The sequence below is a fragment of the Mercurialis annua genome, linkage group LG5 (genome assembly GCF_937616625.2).
Source record: "Mercurialis annua linkage group LG5, ddMerAnnu1.2, whole genome shotgun sequence".
Classification (NCBI taxonomy): domain Eukaryota; kingdom Viridiplantae; phylum Streptophyta; class Magnoliopsida; order Malpighiales; family Euphorbiaceae; genus Mercurialis; species Mercurialis annua.
In genome coordinates this window covers 26,809,780-26,815,779 of record NC_065574.1, presented here as the reverse complement: position 1 = coordinate 26,815,779, position 6,000 = coordinate 26,809,780, and positions in this window count along the sequence as shown.

Sequence of the window (6,000 nt, the reverse complement as noted above, 5' to 3'; positions counted from 1 at the left end):
GTGACTGGACATACTAATCTAGCGTCACTTTTAACGCACACTTTGCGTAATATAAACCTAACCATGCATAGGTAATCGGAACGACGAAATAGAGAGACTTGTGTCGCGACATAAGCATGGTAATCGAAACAACGCGTTAAATAGACTTTAGATGCAACATTCTAATCTAGCGTCACTTTTCACGCACACATTGCATAATATAGCCTAAACATGCTTAGGTAATCGAAACTACGCGTTAGAGAGACTTGTGACGCGATATAGTAATCTAGCGTCACTATTCACGCACACTTTGCATAATATAACCTAACCATGCTTAGGTAATCCGAACAACGTGTTTGAGAGACTTGTGACGCGACATAAGCATGGTAATTAAAAACGATGCATTAAAGAGACTTGAGACGCGACATACAATTCAAGCGTCACTTTTCACGCACACTTTGCGTAATATAACCTAATCATGCTTAGGTAATCGGACTGACACGTTAAAGAGACTCGAGACGAGACATACTAATCTAGCGTCACTTTTTACGCACACTTTGCGTAATATAACCTAACCAATTTTTAGGTAATCGGAACGACGTTTTAAAGAGAGTGGTGACGCGACGTACTAATCTAGATTCACTTTTCACGCACACTTTGCGTAATATAACCTAACCATGCCTAGGTAATCGGAACAACGCGTTTGAGAGACTTGTGACGCGACATAAGCATGGTAATCGAAAACGATGCATTAAAGAGACTTGAGACGCGACATACAAATCGAGCGTAACTTTTCATGCACACTTTGCGTAATATAACCTATCCATGCTTAGGTAATCGGATCGACTCGTTAAAGAGACTTGTGACGGGACATACTAATCTAGCGTCACTTAGGTAATTGGAACGACGCGTTAGAGAGAATTGTGACCCGACATAAGTATGGTAATCGAAACGACGCGTTAAAGAGACTTGAGACGCGACATACTAATCTAGCATCACTTTTCACGCACACATTGCATAATATAGCTTAACCAAAATATGGTAATCGAGACAACGCATTATAGAGACCTGAGACGCGACATACTAATCTAACATAAGCTAACAATATAGGTAATCGGAACGACGCGTAAAAGAGGCTTGTGATGCGACATAGTAATCTAGCGTCACTTTTAACGCACACTTTCCTTAACATATCCTAACAATGCTTAGGTAATCGAAACGACGCGTTAGAGAGACTTGAGACGCGACATACTAAACTAGCGTTACTTTTCATGCCATGCTTAGGTAATTAGAACGACGCGTTAAGGAGACTTGTGATGCGACATATTAATGTAGCGTCACTTTTAACGCACACTTTCCGTAATATAACCTAACCATGCTTAAGGTAATCGGAACGACGCGTTATAGAGACTTGTGACGCGACATTAGCATGCTAATCGAAACAAAGCATTAAAGAGACTTGAGACGCGACATTATAATCTAGCATCACTTTTCACACAAACTTTGCATAATATAACCTTACCATGCTTAGGTAATCGGAACGACACGTTAAAAAGACTTGTGAAACGACATACTAATCTAGCGTCACTTTTCACGCACACTTTGCGTAATATAACTTAACCATGCTTAGGTAATCAGAACGACGCGTTAAAAAGACTTGTGACCCGGCATACTAATTTAGAGTCACTTTTCATACACTTTGCGTAATATAACCTAACCATGCTTCGGTAATTTGAACGATGCATTAGAGCGACTTGTGACGCAATCGAAACGACGCGTTATAGAGACTTGAGACGCGACATACTAATCTAGCATCATTTTTCACGCACAATTTGCGTATAATAACCTAACTATGCTTAGATAATTGGAACGATACGATAAAGAGACTTGTGAAATGACATACTAATCTAGCGTCACTTTTCACGCACACTTTGCGTAATATAACCTAACCATGCTTAGGTAATCAAAACGACGCGTTAAAGAGTTGAGACGCGACATACTAATCTAGCGTCATTTTTCACGCACACTTTGTGTAATATAACCTAACCATGCTTAGGTAATCGGAACGACGCAATAGAGACTTCTGACGCGACATAAGCATGGTAATCGAAACGACGCGTTAAATAGACTTGAGACGCAACATACTAATCTAGCGTCACTTTTCACGCACACATTGCATAATATAACTTAAACATGCGTATGTAATCGTAACGACGCGTTAGAGAGACTTGTGACACGATATCCTAATCTAGCGTCACTTTTCACACACACTTTGTGTAATATAACCTAACCATGTTTAGGCAATCGGAACGACGCGTTGTAGAGACTTGTAACGTGACATACTAATCTAGCGTCACTTTTAACGCACACTTTGCGTAATAGGGGGCATCCTTGGTGGCGAAATTGGAAGGCCAGATGAAGGAATCCGAGGACCGGCGTGCTGAGGACCTAGGGGTTTTGGAGTCTTTGCGAAAAGACGTTGGTCGTCTGGACCCCGAGAAGGCTGCTGAAAAGGAGGACTTTTTGAAGCAGCTTGCCGACGTAACTCGTCGGAATGAATTCGCCAGCAAAGGGCTCCGGGATATCGTGGCCGATCAGAAGAAAAAGCTGGAGGAAGCCACCAAGCGAGATGGGGATGCGGAGGCTAAAGTTGCCGAGGTGGCTGCTCGGGAAGAGGATCTTTATGAGGATTTCCGACGGATGTTGTATGTCGGAGAGGTCCAGGTTGGCGAGTACGTGAGAGGCCGGTTCGGGGCTGATGCCGATGTGTCGGATTTCAAGCTAGACGTCCTGGAGTTACACCGTCGGCCAAAGAGCTGCCTGAAGATATATGATATGCCCGCGGATATCGAGGACTATCTTGCTGATGACCAGGATCAAGCTCCGAATTAGGATAGCTTGTCTTTGTAATTCTTGAACAATTTTTATCTTTGTTTTCATAAATTTGTAATTTTTGGATATTTTTTGTGTGTTGAGCTCTGAGCTCTTTGTGAATTCATTCTTTGTTTTTGTAAACTTTGAATATTTTTCTTTTATGCCAATGTTTACGGTTTTTCTTATGATATCGGTTGTTTCCCTGAGTGGAATTTTTGCCATGTCTCGTAGCTTTGAAAATTTAGACTATGTATATGATAACATGCTTTTTGTGGATAACTCTGTTTGGACTCCGAGCTTAGTTTTGTTAACGTGAACTTTCTAGTTTTTCTCATGGATTCTTGACTGGGTAGCCCGGGGTTATTATCCTTGCTCGTAGGTGGCACTTAGTCCGTTGATGGTGCATGGCCCGTTGATGGCACATAGCCCGTTAGATGGCACATAGCCCGTAGATGGCACATAGCCCGCTGGTGGCACATAGCCCGTAGATGGCACATAGCCCGTAGATGGCACATAGCCCGCTGGTGGCCCATAGCCCGTAGATGGCACGTAGCCCGTAGATGGCACATAACCCGTAGATGGCACATAGCCCGCTGGTGGCACATAGCCCGTAGATGGCACATAGCCCGCTGGTGGCACATAGCCCGGGCACATAGCCCGTAGATGGTTTTACCGAGTGGATTGCTCGGGTTTTGAAAGAAAGACATGAATTCTTTTTAATCTTTTTATTCATTGAGGGGAAAAACTTATGTTTGAGTTTTACAAAAGCCTAACTCAAACATAAGTGAAAAAACCCCTAGGTACCTCGAAAGAAAAACAAGTGACTACTGATAGTATTTCCGAAGAACCTGGGAGTTCCAAGTTCTCGGGAGCACTCTACCCGACATGTGTGCTATCTTGTAAGCTCCTGCTCGTCAGACCTCTGTGACCCAGTATGGTCCTTCCCAGTTAGGTTTGAGCTTTCCCATGCCAGCATTTCCCTTGGCAATATCTGCCCGTCTCAGGACCAGGTCTCCGACTTGGAAACTCAGGGGTTTAACTCTCTGGTTATGATACTTAGCCATTCTTTGTTTATATGCTTCGATTCTCAGCGCTGCCTGTTCTCTCCGCTCTTCTAACAGATCTAAGCATAGCTTCTGCTCTTCCTCGTTCTTGGTCTCATCAAAGAACTGGACCCTCAGAGTCGGCATCCCGATCTCCACTGGTATCATTGCCTCACACCCGTATGTCAGAGAAAACGGGGTGTCTCCTGTCCCTGTCCTTGGAGTAGTTCGGTAAGCCCAGATGACCTTGGGTAGCTCTTCCAGCCACTGTTTATCTTACTGCCCCAGCCTGGCCTTAAGCCCTTTAGAATTGTCTGGTTGGTTACCTCAGTCATCCCATTACTCTGCGGATGAACCACCGAAGTGAAACGCAAGTCGATATGCAAATCGTTGCAAAATTCTTTGAAGGCTCGGCAGTTGAACTGCTTCCCGTTGTCGGTTACCAACGCTCTGGGTATCCCGAATCGACATACAATTTGCATCCAGAAGAAATCCCGGATCCGAGCTTCTGTGATGGTGCTTACTGCTTCTATCTCGATCCACTTCGTAAAGTGATCTACTGCCACTATCAAGAACTTTTTCTGCCCCGTGGTTGGCGTGAATGGTCCCAGGATGTCAATCCCCCAAGTTGCAAATGGCCAAGGACTGGTGATAGGACACTGCTCTGTGGTTGGAGCATGTCGGATGTTCTGGTGCCTCTGACAGTTCTCGCACTTCTTTACTATCTCCTCCGCCTGCCTGACCATCAGGGGCCAGTAATATCCCTGCAAAACTGCTTTCTTTGCCAACATGCGAGGAGCTATGTGCGCCCCACAAATACCTTCGTGTATTTCTCTCAGAACATACTCGCCCTCCTCCGTTGTTAGGCATCTCGACCACGGGTGGGTGAATGACTTCCTGTACAAGACTCCATCGAGGAAAGCATAGTACGGGGCTTGTCGCAGGATTTTGTATGCTTTGTCTCTGTTCTCTGGCAGAGTTCCATCCATCAGGTAGTGGGCTATGCCTTGCATCCAATTCTCCAAAGGCTGGGTCAGAAAGATGGTTTCGTGCTTGTCGATGTTGGAATGCTTTTGAACAGAGAAATGGACCCCAGGTATCTTTTCATCCACTGTTGCTGCTTTGGCCAGTACGTCAGCTTCTTGGTTTTCCAAACGGGGAACTTGCTCTATCACCCATTTTCCCCCGAGCTCCTGAATCTTGTTCAAGAAGAACTTGACTCTGTCAACGTATCTTCTCATTTCTAGATCCCGAGCTTCAAAAGTACCCAGGATTTGACAAACGGCCAACTGAGAATCGCTCTTTATCATTACATGCTCGGCTTTGACCACATTTACCATTCTCAATCCGATCAGCAGAGCCTCATATTCCTCGGTGTTGTTAGACGCCGGGAAATCGAATTTTACCGAGCTTCGGAGTGTAACTCTGTGAGGGCCTCTCAAGACCACGCCTGCTCCAGATCCTTCCAGATTTGATGCCCCATCGACTTCTAGGACCCACTTTAGAAGTTGTTCATCAGCCTCCTCAGGTTGATCACTTGCTGTAGTCTCGGCTATAAAATCAGCCAATACCTGCGCTTTCAGAGCAGGTCTAGGTTCGTACCGGATGTCATATCCTCCCAACTGGACCGACCAGCCGTCCCGACATTTCTGGCCTCTGTAACGCCTTTCTCAGAGGTTGGTTCGTCCGTACTACTATGATGTGAGCTTCGAAATATCTCCTTAGCTTTTCCGCTGCCACTTTCAATGCCAAAGCAAATTTTTCAATCTTTGGGTATCTGACCTCCGGGCCTTTCAAGACCCTGCTGAGATAGTAAACTGGGGTTTGCAGACCTTTATCTTCCTTCACCAGGACTGGCGCTGCTGTCTCATCATTCACCGAGAGATATAAGTACAAGATTTCTCCTGGCTCGGGTCTACCTAGCACTGGGGGTGTGCTGAGGTAAACCTTCAGCTCTTCAAAAGCTGCGTTGCACTCCTCTGTCCACTTGAAATTCTTTGTATTCTTCAGGATTTTGAAAAATGGCAAACATCGTTTGGCCGAACAACTCATGAACCTTCCCAGTGCCGTAACTCTTCCATTCAACTTTTGCACTTCTTTTACT